Source organism: Narcine bancroftii, chromosome 1 (genome assembly GCF_036971445.1).
Source record: "Narcine bancroftii isolate sNarBan1 chromosome 1, sNarBan1.hap1, whole genome shotgun sequence".
NCBI lineage: Eukaryota > Metazoa > Chordata > Chondrichthyes > Torpediniformes > Narcinidae > Narcine > Narcine bancroftii.
Window position 1 is genome coordinate 328,494,967 of NC_091469.1, and position 14,475 is coordinate 328,509,441.

The 14,475-nt window shown below is 44.6% G+C and overlaps 2 long non-coding RNA genes across 4 annotated transcripts in view; one reads left to right on the forward strand and one right to left on the reverse strand.

Annotated features, from left to right (window-relative positions):
* The window catches only part of LOC138752067 (uncharacterized), a 109,967-nt gene extending 108,904 nt beyond the window's left edge, over window positions 1-1,063 (reverse strand). Inside the window, exon 1 of the long non-coding RNA XR_011350352.1 lies at window positions 952-1,063. This is a non-coding gene — a long non-coding RNA (uncharacterized lncRNA). The remainder of the gene's footprint in view (window positions 1-951) is intronic.
* LOC138752078 (uncharacterized) overlaps window positions 1-14,475 on the forward strand; it is a 126,897-nt gene that overhangs the window by 90,976 nt on the left and 21,446 nt on the right. For all 3 annotated transcript variants that reach the window (XR_011350366.1, XR_011350360.1, XR_011350355.1), the window contains one exon: window positions 13,647-13,792. This is a non-coding gene — a long non-coding RNA (uncharacterized lncRNA). The remainder of the gene's footprint in view (window positions 1-13,646; window positions 13,793-14,475) is intronic.

The window sequence follows — 14,475 nt, forward strand, 5'->3', positions numbered from 1 at the left end:
ACACACTCTCTTCCGACAATAATCCCGGTATCAACCATGAGGAAGTATCAGCTTGGTGATAGCACTCAGTAAAATGAGCCCTCATTCTCCTCTGTGCATAGAGTACCTGAGACATTGGCGCTCACCGCGGCTGGCATGGATCTCTCCACAAGTGAAACACAAAAGTCTGCAGGTGCTGTGATTGTAGTAAAAACACCGAAATGCTCGAGGAACTCAGCAAGTTTCGCATTGCCCATAAAAGGTAAAGATATATAACCAGCGACTAAGGCCTCAAAGCATATATTTCATATATCTTTACCTCCCATGAACATTGCGAGACTTGCTGAGTTACTCCAGCATTTCTGTGATTTTACAATATAACAAGTGATCTCCTCCTGCCGTTTCCTCTCATTTTTCCCACACTGCCCAAAGTCCTCATGGACATGACCCTGAGGAATAGGAGCAGGGGAGGTGGAACCCACGGACACCTGAGGGTCTGCCCTCTGCTTCTCCTTTTCGTCTTGAGGGAGGTGATGGACGAGTGGCTCCTCTTAGCATGGCTTTACAGGGCAAACAAATGAAAACAAATTTTGTGTTCATGACAGCAAAGGAATCTTGAAGCTTAAATGTAGATTTCCTCTTGTTCCCTAAATTCCAGTACATACAAACCTCGTCTGTCCAATCTTTTCTTGTGAATCCGCCCGAAGTATTTCATTGCATGGAAAGCACGTGAGAGTTGCTGTAAAATTCGATCATTCTAAATATTTTCTTTCTTTCTATGAGCAATGTTGGGGGTCATGACTTTTTCATTTATAAATGATGAAGAATTCAGCAATATTATAGCAAGTTGATGGCAAATCTATCTGCCTTGCTCGTAAAACACACCAGCAGCATACAAAAATCAACCCAGACCCTATCTCAAAACAAATTGCTGTCATTCTAATTTTAAATTATTGTGTAAGCAATGGTTACCTTGTCCTCGTCCATTGTATTCAATAAGCGCAAGAACGAATCCTGACATCACAGCTGAAAAATACTGAGAGAAAGGATACTGCTTTTCATTCCCCTGTGCCTCACAAGCTGTGGCATAACATTGATCTCTGCTCAGGCCTTCGGAAAACACTTTAGCGTGGGATAACAGCATTAAGCCCAGCACTTCAATCAAATGGCCTCCCTTCTATTCTCTCCGGGTTCATTACTGCTTCGGTGAAAAAAAATGTTCAGCTCTGTATCACAGCCATCGTTCATTTTAATGAGCCCACGCATTCATGCAGAACCACAGTAAAGGGAATAAAATAACCCAATGTCTGAGACTAATAGTTGAAATCAAAGGAGTTTTCTTGTGGTTTTCTGTTTGATAAGCAATCAGCACTGAGGAGTGCTTTAGCAGCATTGCAAACAGATTGCATGGTGCAATGTCCCTGACTTTTAAGCGGGACTGGCAGCTATGGTCATGCATCTTCCTGGAGGTTTCATCCTCTAAACCTCTGCCTTCACCAGCCCCGCTTTCTTTCAGCTGTCTCTCATTTAAGCATTTCCATCAAGGTTTGCCGACATTCTTGCTCCAGTTCCCTTGCATTCGTATGTCTGCTTCCATTAGGAGCAGATGAAATGAGTAGCAGGAGGCGGGTGCCCATCATTTAACTTTCCTCTTTATGAGATTGTGAGTAGACTAACTCTTGTTTGGCCTCTTTTTCTCTCTCGTTCACTATGGTCGACAAATGGATGGCTGATGTGTGGCCCAATCCCTGGCTGAAGCTGAAACATTTGTACTTTACCAAGCAATTCTCTCAGCAACTCCCAGCACGTTAGCCATTTGCATTCAGGGAAACAAGAATTACCTGAATCCAAACTGCCATTGCATTTTACAGAACACAATCACTATAAAAAGAATAATCTCTCTCTCTCTCTTATTTTGCCTTTTTCCTTTTCTCTTTCCCTCATTCTCTCTCCCTCCCCTTCTCTCTTGCTCTTTCTCCCTCTTTTGTTTTTTCTCTCTCTCCCCCTCCCTTTTTGCCTCTCTCTCTCTCTCTCTCTCTTATTTTGCCTTTTTCCTTTTCTCTTTCCCTCATTCTCTCTCCCTCCCCTTCTCTCTTGCTCTTTCTCCCTCTTTTGTTTTTTCTCTCTCTCCCCCTCCCTTTTTGCCTCTCTCTCTCTCTCTCTCTCTTATTTTGCCTTTTTCCTTTTCTCTTTCCCTCATTCTCTCTCCCTCCCCTTCTCTCTTGCTCTTTCTCCCTCTTTTGTTTTTTCTCTCTCTCCCCCTCCCTTTTTGCCTCTCTCTCTCTTATTTTGCCTTTTTCCTTTTCTCTTTCCCTCATTCTCTCTCCCTCCCCTTCTCTCTTGCTCTTTCTCCCTCTTTTGTTTTTTCTCTCTCTCCCCCTCCCTTTTTGCCTCTCTCTCTCTCTCTCTCTCTCTCACATTAATTCCAAATAAATAAAAGGACACGCTTAAAACACAGGAAAGACAAAGGAAAAGCCTATATTTGCACCTTTCTTACTTCACAAGCTTTGCAAATAACTGGAAAATTAGATTAAAAATTAACTTCCAGAGTGGACAAATGGGAGGGGAGCTGACTGACAGACATGTAGGTGTGAGAACGAGAGATGGAGTTGAATCTCCCCTTGCCATTCCCAGATCAGTTCACCCTCAGCCTTCTCTCCTGCCAGGGTGAGGCAAATTGCCAGTTAGAGGAACAGCGCCTCAAATTCTGCCAAGGTAGCCTACAACCCAAAGGAATGAACGCTGTTTTTCAGTTGCAGATTACGCTTGCTTACTTCTTCCCATCCACATCCTGACCTCCCATTTTGAGCCATTTCTCATCACTACCACATCCCACCTTTATATTCCCCTCCCCCTCCTGATTCCATCCAGCTATTACCCACTCTCTTACCTCATTCCATCTGCCCTTCATCTCTTCCCTAATGGTTCCCAGAATCATCTTCCTTACATCAGATTCTGGCATTGGTTGCCTTTGTCTTCCTGCTGATCCACCCCCCCCCACTTATAACAACTCCTCCCCCTGCCCAACCCCCCACCAGGTTCCACTTCACTTGTGAATCTGCAGGAATCATCTACCGCACCTGGTGCTCCCGCTGTGGCCTTCTCTACATTGGAGAGACTGGATGCAGACTGGGAGATCGCTTCGCTGAGCACCTTTGCTTTGCCCTCATCACTAACAGGGATCTCCCAGTGGCAGACCATTTCATTTCTGTGCCCCATTCCCACACTGATATTCTGTCCATGGTCTCTTGCACTGTCAAACTAAGTGATATGTACTATCAATGGCTCCAAAGGCTGAGTGAGGAACGATACACATTTAATACACATTAGATTCCGGCTGGCCCAACTCCATGTGCTCGAATGAATGGAAGGGGGTAGGGAGGTCGACCTTTAAGGCCAGGTCACATGAGGAGGGGTTACAGGGAATTGAGTCATCAGTGGATGGGCCAGCCACTCATACACAGGACAGCACAGAACAGTATATACCTATCACCACACTAAGGTTGCCCGTAAATTGAAGGAGCAAACCTAATATTCCGTCTGGGCACTCTCCAACTGGATGGCATTCTCCAGTCTCTTCTAGACCATTCCCCATTCTCTCTCTCTCTTCTGCATTCCTCTATCTTCTTTTCTTCAGCTTTCCACCCCCTTCCCTCTCTGTTCACAGAGATATCTCCCTTCCACTGCTCCTGTTTTCCCTTGTGCTCCCCTCCCTCACCCACCTATGACCTCTTGCCTGTGAGACTGTACTTTTTCCCCTACCACCCCATTCCCACCCCATCCCACCATTATATTCAGGCACCATCCAACATTATACTCACACCTTGATGAAGGGCTCAAGCCCAAAACGTTGGTTATGTACCTTTATCTTTGTCTTTGATCTGCTGAGTTTCTCCAGCATTGTGTTTTTACCTTGTTCCATCTGCTTTTTTTTCTCTCCCCCTTTTCTTACCTGTCTTTCTCTGCTACCCATTCTCACCTGCCTCTGCTTGTCAACTCTACTTTTCCCCCTCTCCCATCTGCCTCCTTTTGTCCATCATCCTTCAATTCTGGGTCCACCAATCATCCCCCGACCCATATCTGATCTCTCCCCCTCTCCCATTTATACTAGCTATCATCCCTAATCACATGCACATGATAGAGTTTTAACGTAAAACTTGACTACCAATGCATCTGGTGCTCCCATCATGGTCACCTCTATATCAGAAGAGATGGGCCACAGACTGGGAGATGGTTTCACTGCGCATCTTCGCTATGTCATCATCAATGACAGGAATCTCCCAGTGGCCAACCATTTCAATTCCGTCCCCCATGTCTGTCTGTGGTCTCATGCACTGCCAAACTGAAGCTACCCATAAATTGGAGGAACAACACTTAATATTCTGTCTGGGGCACCCTCCTCCAATCAGGCACCATTAACATCAACTTCTCCAGCTTCTGTTAGGCCACTCCCCTGTCCTTCTCTCTTTTCCCCATCCCTCTGTGTCCTCTCCTCCAGCTCTCCACCCCCTTGTCTCACCATTCACAGAGCTACGCCCTCCCCCGATCACCTCGCAGCTTTATTTCTCTTCTGTCCTCCCACCCATATCCGCCTTTGACCGCTTGCCTGTGGGCCTGTGCTCCTCCTCTAGACCTATCTTCCCTCATTCCCTCACCTCTTTATTCAGGTGCCTGCCTGCCTTTTGCCCATACTTCAATGATGAGATCAGGGCCGACATCTTTATTTTCTGTATTGCACAGTCAGGTTGTTTGCACTTCTTTCCTTGTTTACATTTCTCTCTTTTGTATACGTATCTTGAGTGCAGTTTTTTGCAATACCGATAAGTAGAAATTCTGTCTGTTGCAGGAAAAGAATCTCAGGGTTGCATGTGATGTCATGTATGCACTCTGATGATAAATCTCAACTCTGAAGTAACTAATCTTATGTGTCTTAGAATTTGGTAAACTATTCATGTTCCCCTAATCCTCTTCAGCTCCTAGGAAGGCAAATTCAGTCTATCCAGTCTCTTATCGTAACTCCATCCGATGCAACATCCTGATGGATCTTTTCTGAACCCTCTCCAGTGCAAACAAATCCTTCCTATGATGTGGTGACCAATACTGCACATATCCTCTTTACTGGCTAAACAGTAGTGCTCTCCCTGGTACCCTGCATTCATCCACCAAAAACATTGAATACATCACTGAGCTTCATTTGGCAGTTATGTCATCAGATCATTGCTGCCACATAATTGAGGTCATGATCTGTCTAATCTGCATACATCCACCATCTGATCACTTTGCAAAAGATAGCACCCTTTCCAATGTGACGCCTGGCATGACTTCCAATTTGAGTGTGCACCAGAAATTTAAATGCCAAACGAAGCAAATCAGCACTCCCAGGGCTCAAACAACAGGTGTTATATTGCCAAATGTTATGGCAAATCTGTCTCAGTACCTTTATTTTAGTTTGCACAAAATATTTCTCATTCTCAGTTCAATTTGTTTCAATATCGGTAAAAGAACACTTCATCGTCAATACAGGAAAAAGAAGCCAGCGCTTTTAGTTGGGTCACTGACCGGAAATGCTGAATTGTTTCCTTACTGGATGAGTTCTTCCAGCATTTCTGTTTTTGTTTAAGCCTCAGTACAGAATGATTCAGTCTCACTGCAGATTTCAGGCTCAGTGCAGAACGATTCAGTCTCACTGCAGATTTCAGCCTCAGTACAGAACGATTCAGTCTCACTGCAGATTTCAGGCTCAGTGCAGAACGATTCAGTCTCACTGCAGGTTTCAGCCTCAGTACAGAATGATTCAGTCTCACTGCAGATTTCAGCCTCAGTACACTACGATTCAGTCTCACTGCAGATTTCAGGCTCAGTACAGTACGATTCAGTCTCAATACATGACAGGTTTCAGCCTCAGTACAGTACGATTCAGTCTCAATACAGGTTTCAGCCTCAGTATAGTTCAGGCTTGTCAGTACAATACAATTAAATCTTAGAGCTGCACAGGTTTCAGCCTCAGTCATGAAGTCATGGGTTTAAGTCATGACTTGCTCTTGACTTGGATTAAAGTGAGGGAAAGTTGCGCAGGTCATCAGCCTCACTCTCTTGCCCCGGCCTATCTGGACCCAGTGGCAAGACATAGTCAAGATGGCTGGAGACAGGTCAGGGTGCAGTGGATGGCCAGCAGTGTTCTGTGTGTGTCTCACTGTGCCCTCTTAGTGCTTTTCTGCCTGTTGAACCAGTGATGGTTTGTTCTGCACAGTCCACCAAACTGCATGTTTCAGTCTCAATACAAGTTTCAGTCTTAATTGTGAAATTCATTGTCTTGCGGCAGCATTACAGGTGCAAAATTGCTATAATTTTCATTTTTTTTAATAAATAAATCATTGCAAAACAACAGAAAGTGAGGTAGTGTCTGTGGTTTATTGTCCATTCAGAAATCTGATGGCGGAGGAAGAAGCTCTACCGTTGGGTGTTTGTCTCCAGGCTCCTGTGCCCCCTACCTAATGGTAGCCGTGAGAAGAGGGAATGGCCTGGATGGTGAGGGTCTCATGGCTGTTGATCACAGTGCTCCGCCCCTCAAGTGCCAGTCTGATGCACACAGCGACTTGAATGATGGTGGTGAACGCCCTTGGCAGATCAAATGTACGACACTTGATCGGTAGATGTTCCAGGTTGGGGGAGGAGGACTGGGACAAAACTGACACATTTGTGCCCTGTGATGAACTGACGGTGATGCCAACACTACCTCCTCTGCCTTTACCTGATACTGGTGTTCAGTCTGCATGGTGGAAGGTGAAACCCTCGGGCTGTAGCGCTGTGTCCAGAATGCCCTCGATCAGCCATGTCTCAGTGAAGCACAGCTGATGCCCCTCTGCTGCTGTAATTTGGCTCTAAGTTCATTACATTTATTTTCTAAAGATGCAGGATGGTAGAGAGTGGAGGCTTCAGTACAGAGTTCAGTCTCAATACAGTACAATTCAGTGTCAGTAGAAGTTTCAGTATCAGTAAGGTGTCAGCTTCATTCTCAGCACAATATGATTTAATCTTAGTGCAGTATGTTTCAGCCTTAATACAGGTATCAGTCTTAATGCAGTACAGGTTTCAGTCTATGTACAGTATGGTTTTGCCTCAGTACAGTCCCAGATTTCAGTATCAGCACAGCCCAATTCAAAATTTAACTTTTTTTCCTAATTTTAGTGTTACTGGATGGTAATACAGCTCACAGACCTAGGCTGCCATGATATACCAATTAACCTGTGAACCTCGTATGTTTCTCAAGGGTGGAAGTAAACTGGAGCACCCGGATGAAACCCACGCAGACACGGGGAGAACGTACAAACTCCTTAGAGACACCGCCAGATTAAAACCTGGGTTGCAGGAGCCTTACGCTAACCTCCACACTAACCGTTCCGCCTATGGTACCGTACAGATTCAGTCTCGGGACAAAATGATCTGCCTCAGTACAAGTTTTTTTGTCTCAGTACAGAAAGCTTCAGTGTCTACAGTTGTTCTCTCTTTAACGTTTCTCAGCCCCATTAAAGCATGCCAGGAACTATGACAAATTCTACCCTGATTCTGGTTGATTGTTGGATCTTTTACAGAAGGACTTTTGACAAAACTATTCAGAGATCAAATATCTGGCAGAGAGAAAATGTATTTATATTATCTGTGTATTCCTCTATCACCTATTTTCCTGAGAGGGGTTCAATTTCCTGCCACGATTCAGGATTCCATCAGGAGAACCAGATGTCAAATCCATGGAGCCAAAAACAAATTACTCCAGTGCTGGCTCCGTGAAACAAAGCAGAGAGGAATGGAAACACTCCGCAAATCAGGCAGCAGGTGTACAACTGAAATGGTTCACGTTTCCAGGATGAATCTATCTCATCCTCCCCTTGTCTTGCCATGTTATCATTCTTCTCCCCTTTACAGATAGTGACTACATCCAAACCAACCAATTCTAAGTTTGTGAGTGAAGGCAGCAGAGTTAATTACGAACAATAGGGGTCAAATCATCACATGACACCCTGCTATTCACAATCATGCCACTTTTGGGATTAATTGAAACTCTCATCTAACCATGATGAGTTCCTTACAGCTTGTGAAGCTACACTGTGGCAGAAAAATTATAATAACTTTCAATACAGTGGCTTTGATGAGGTCAGCTTGTCCCATGGGCCTTCAAGGGCAAGAGTCAAGCAGGCATACTCAATTTTTGATTAGCCATGGCCTCTTTGGGACTCTGCATGGCCCCCCTTCCATAAGACCGTAGAACAATTACAGAAACAGGCCATCTTGGGCCCTCTATTCTGTGCCAAACCATTTTTTCCTAGAACTACTGAGCTGCCCATAGCCCTCCATACCTCTCCCATTCATTTATCTGTCCAAATTATTTTTAACTGTTAAAATTGAACCCACATTTTATCACTTCAACTGAAAGCTCGCTCCTCACTCCCACCACTCTCTGAGTGAAGACGTTCCCCCCTCATGTTCCCCCTAAACTTTTCCCCTTTCACCCTTAGCCCATGTCCTCTGGCTTGTATCTCACCTACCCTCAGTGGAAAAAGCCTATCTACATTTACTCTGTCTATCCCCCTCATAATTCTAAATGCCTCTATCAAATCTCTCTTCATTCTTCTACGCTCCAGGGAATAAAGTCCTGACCTGTTTTACCTTTTCTTGTAACTCAGTTCCTGAAATTCGGGCAACATCCTAGTAAATCATCCCTGAACTCTTTCAATTTATTGATATCTTTCCTGTAGTTAGATGTCCAAACCTGCACACAATTCTCCAAGTTTGGCCTCAGAAATATCTCCTGTACTTTGATTTATGAAGGCCAATATGCCAAAAGCCCTCTTTACAACCCTATCCACCTGTGACACCACTTTCAGGAAATTATGTATTGAAGGTCCTGCTGCAATCTCTGGCAACTATCTTCAATACCGGACATTTCAGAATCATCCTCAAAAATTGCTAATCATGACATGTACATTTTTATCTATATCACTGATACAGGTGACAAACAGGAATGGGCTTAGCACCAATCCCTGTGGCACACAACTAGTCAGTCTGAGCAACCACCTTCCACCGTCATCCTCTGGTTTCTATCATGAAGCCAATATACTATCCATTCTGCCAGCTCTCTTTGGATCCTGTGTGATCTAAACTTCCCGTGGATCCCCCATGAGAAACTTGTTCAGAAAGTCATGAGGCATGGGATGCATGGAATCATGGCTGCCATGTATAAAGCAGAGAGTAGTAGTGGAAGGAAAGTATTGTGCCTGGAGGTCAGTGATTGGTGGAGGGGCCACAAGGATCTGTTCTGGGACCCCTGGTCTTTGTGATCTTTATACATGACCTAAATGAAGATGGGTCATTAAGTTGGTGGATGAGGTTGGAGGAATTGTGGATGGTGCTGAAGGTTGTCGTAGGTTACGAGAGGATGTAAGCAGGATGCAGAGATGGGAGGAAAAAGTGGCAGATGGAGTTTAATCCGAATAAGTGCGAGGTGATGGACAAACCAGAAGCCTGAGTGCAGGGTTAATGGATGGTTGCTTAGGAGTGCGGATGAACAGAAGGACCTTGCAGTTCAAATCCACGCATCCCTCAAGGTCGTTGCGCAGGTTGATAGGATAGATAAGAAGTCCTAAGGGATGTTGGGCTTCATTAATAAGGAGATTGAGTTTTAGAGTGGAGAGGTCATGTTGCTGCTCTACAAATCTCTAGTGAGATCACACTTAGAATATTGTATTCAGTTCTGGTCACTTCATTATAGGAAGGATGTGGAAGCTATGGAGAGGGTGCAGAGGAGATTTATCCTGGATTGGAAAATAAGTCTTATGTGGCAAAGTTAGCAGAGCTGGATCTTTTCTCTTTGGACCATAGGATGAACTAAGACTTAATAGAAGTCTTCTGGCTATCCATCCTATAAGATGATGATTGTTTCTTTCAATCAGTTTATAGGGTTTGATATGAGTATATCACACTCCTCAGAAAGGAACAGCGTGTGTGTGAATGGATTTAGGTGAGTAGGGGTTGCACAGATCCAGATTCAGTGGCATGGTCAGATCCAAGTCAGCCGGGGGAAGTTCTGTTGCAGTGAATGGCCAGACCAAGCTTCGATAAAGGGATGACCTTTCTGCGCTTCATGGCACGAGTTTGCTAGATGGCCGTTGACCCTACAAGAGCGTTCTTCTGCCCTTTGATAGGTCTTGTTTTTCTTCCTGCAGGATGTCTACCCACCCTCTGCACCAAGCAAGCCTGGTGGGGGAGCTGGTTTAGTCACCAACAACCGAGGTCTACAAGATTGTGAAAGGCATAGACAGGGTGGACAGCCAGTGCCTTTTTCCCAGGACAGGAATAGCAAACACCAGAGGACATCTGTACAAAGTGAAGGGGGGGAAGTTTAGGGGAAACATCAGGGGTAGGATTTTTACACAGAGAGTAGTGGGCAGCTGGAATGCCTTTCCAGGGATGGTGGTGGAGGCTGGAACATTAGGGGCATTTAAGAGAATCTTAGACAAGCACATGAATGGAAGGAAAATAGAGGGTTATGGGGTAGGGAAGTTTAATATTTTCTAAGGAATATATGTGTTGGCACAATATTGAGGGCTAAAGTGCCTGTATTGTGCTGTCATGTTCTATGTTCTAGAGCAGCCTACCATTCAGAAACTTATTGATTGCCTTGCTGAAATCCATATACACAATGTCTGCTATTCTTCCCTCCTCAACCTTTGTGGTTAGATGTTATATTGACAAAGAACAGGAGAATTTTACCTGATGCCAATGAACAGTCATTGCCCCTGTGCAATAACAACATTGCTGCGGAAATATTCTGGGTACCAAAGAGTTACAAAGTTCAAGGTTTTCTGTCTCATCCATTCATTCACCTAATCCAGTGTTTCCCAACCAGTGGGCCATGGCCCAATGAATGTGTTTGTGTGGGCAAAAGCGACTTCCCAACCCACTGAGGTCAGGGTGGGTCTGAGGTCATGTCTCAGTCCTCCCGGGTGGAGGCAAATCCCAGGTGTACATTATCTATAACAGGAGCAGGTTTTGGAAACTGTTGAAGAAACTTCAGGAACAGGATTTAGTTCAGTTAGTTTATTTATATCGCACATTTAAAACAACTCACATTGACCAAAGTGCTGTACAGATCCTAAATGACATCTTAACTTGTGCAGCTATTTAAAGTGCAGGATGAAACGGGTACCCGAGGTTCAGAATTGTAGATACGACATGGTGACAATCAACAATCACCTCAGAACACGTATGAGTAAAAATCCAACTTCAGCCTGGATTTGAAAGAGGTAAAGGAAGGGGCTGATTTGACGGAGGGAGGAATGTTGTTCCATGATTTGGCGGCTGCTATCGCGAAGGCGCCATCTCCCCGAGTTTGAGATTTGAGGGTGGAACAACCGAGCTCCCTAAATTGGCCAATCTGAGGGGTCTGCAGGTGGAGTGAGGCGTTAGGAGATCAGTGATGTAGGAGGGGGCTAGTCCATTATTGGCTTTGTAAACAAAATGGAGAACTTTAAACTCTATTTTGAGCCATACTGGCAGCCAGTGAAGGGGAGGCCAGAATAGGGGTGATGTGGTCCCTTTACTTGGTTCCAGTCAGGAGCTTTGCTGCCACATTCTGCACAACTTACAGATGGGATGATGACGACTGACTAATTCCCGTGTATAGAGAGAGACAGAGTAGTCTAAACGGGAGAAAATGAGGGTGTGGATAACTTTTTCATGGTCTTTCAGTGACGGGAATGATTTGATTTTGGCAATAGTGCGGATCTGGAAAAGGCTAGCTTTTACCACTGCATTGACTTGTTTGTCAAATTTGAAGGTGGAATCGAATATCACACCAAGGGATTTGGCATGGGGTTTTATGAGGGTGGCTAAGGTATCAAGAGTATTGGCGATAATTTTGGTGGATGATCTCAGATTTGCCTTCATTTAGCTGCAGGATGTTTTGAGCCATCCAGCACCTTATGTCCTCCAGACAGTCGATAAGGCTTTGCTTGATCACTGGATTTCAAGGGGAGATGGAGATGAGTATCATCAATGTAGCAGTGGAAGGAGATGCCGCGATATGGCTGAGAGGAAGCATATATAAGGAGAAGAGAATGGGGCCCAGAATAGACCCTTGTGGGACCCCAGTGGAAAGGGTAGCAGAAGAGGATGAAAATTTGCCAATGTTGACTGAGAAAGTCCAATCACTGAGATAAAATTTAAACCAGTGCAGGCTGTGCCATCTAAACTGACCCACTGCAGGTGGCGATCTATTAAAATGGCGTGATCCACAGTATCGAGCGCTACGCTAAGGTCTAGGAGAATTAGAAAGGTGGAGTGCCTTGAGTCTGTGGCGAGGAGCTGGTCATTGTATACTCTTGGTGAGGCCAACTCTGTGCCTATGGTGGACCTTATAACCTGACTGGAATCTTTCACATGTGTCTCATGAAAGTGACTTGAGCTTTTATTTTGATTGGGAGTTTTTATGTTCAGTGAATGCTTGCAGTGTGTTTTTTTTTGTTGCTTTAAAATGTAAAATAAAATTCTATAATTAGATTCATATTTGGACTTTTCAGATTTCAGATTGATTGTCGAGTACAACCCTGAGGTTCTTTTTCCTGCTGACGAGGCAGAATTTCCTCTTATTGGTAGTGCAAAAAAAATGTACATAACGTGCATGTGTAAACAAATAAAGAAATATAAACAACTGACTGTACAACACAGAGAAGAAATAATCAATATACTGCAAAAGTAAGAGTCCTTAATGAGTCTCTGATTGTATTTGTCATTGAGGAGTCTGTTGGTGGAGGGGAAGCAGCTGTTCCTGAACCTGGTGGTGTGAGTCTTGTGTCACTGACACCTCTTTCCTGATGGCAGCAACGAGAACAGAGTGTGTTCTGGGTGGTGTGGATTTTTGATGATTGCTGCTGTTCTCTGAAGGCAGTGTTCCCTGTAGATGTTCTCGATAGTGGTGAGGGTTGTGATGTCCTGGGCTGTGTCCACTACCTTTTAGAGGGATTTATGCTCCAGGGTATTGGTGTCCCCACACCAGACCATGATGCAGCTGGTCAACTCACTTTCCACCACACCTCTGTAGAAATTTGCTAGTATTTCTGGCATCATACCAAACTTCCGCAAACTCCTGAGGAAGTAGAGGTGCTGACATGCTTTCTTCATGATGTCTTTAGAGTGTTTGGTTCAGGGAAGATCCTCCGAGATAGTGACCCCCAAGAACTTAAATTTTCTCACCCTCTCCACCTCTGATTCCCCAATGATCACTCTGGTTTTTCCTTCCTGAAGTCAATAATCAGCTCCTTAGTTTTGGCAACATTGAGTGCGAGGTTGTTGTTGGTGCACCATTCAGTCAAATACTCAATATCCTTCCTGCATGCTGACTCATCGCCCCTTTTTATACGATCCACTACTGTGGTATTGTCGGCAAATTTGTAGATGGTGTCGTTGTCAAACCAAGCCACACAGTTATAGGTGTAAAGCGAGTAGAGCAGGGGGCTAAGAATGCATATAAAAGTGTCCTTCTTACAGAGCCGCCTTTGACTTGAAAATATTGCTGTCATTGTCACTAGTGGGCCATGGCATGTTAGGCCAGAAGCCAGGTGGGCCTTAGACAGAAAAAAGTTGAGAACCACTGACCTATTCCTTTTCCTCAGTTCTCCTCTGCAGATGTACATTAAGGTGACATGCCGACATCAGGAAGAAAACAATGGTCAAAGTCAAAGAATCTTCCTCCAGTGAAGCAACCAGTCCAGGATCAGGAACTCTATGATGATGTTGCTCCCACCAATGAAATTGGCATGTAAGGAAAAATCTTTCAGTCTGGGAAGTCTGTGTTTTATATCCTGATTCTTCTGTAGCTACAAGGGATGGTTAAAAAGAATAATCCTGGGCGAGATTCTGTTCCTGGATGGTCTCCTCAGCTCAGTTGGGCTTCATGACATTGTAGGACCTCAGTCTGCAATGTTTTGGGAAAGACCCCTCCAGTTTCTTAGGTCTTCCTGCCCAAGTTAAAATCAGGTTTGGTGGGGTGAACAGGAATGAGCTTCTCGGATACCCAGGGAAGGGTTCAGAACAAGATCTGTACTCCCATTCCCCACACTCCTTCTCCATCTGAATGAGACAGGTTGATCCCGCCTGTGTGTTGTGGCAGGTTTGTACTTTGAGCTGGTATACTGGTGGAGAGACGGCTAAACAATGCTGAACCAAAGCAGAGGAAGACACACCCAAGACCCATCACCAGGACACCACATACAAGTTCAAGATTCAAGATTCCTTTATTGTCATATAATAGTACAGAACATGTAATATTATATGAAATTGCCTTCTGTCTGCCATAAGGCAGAGTCTCCATTAGTGCCACCCGGCACCCCTTACAGTATGAGAGAAAGAGAAATCCCTTCCAAGTCAAGGAGAGTGGATTTGTCTCTGGCTCTTTCTTTTACAAAAGTTTATTCAAACTACAACCTGACAAATCACAAACTT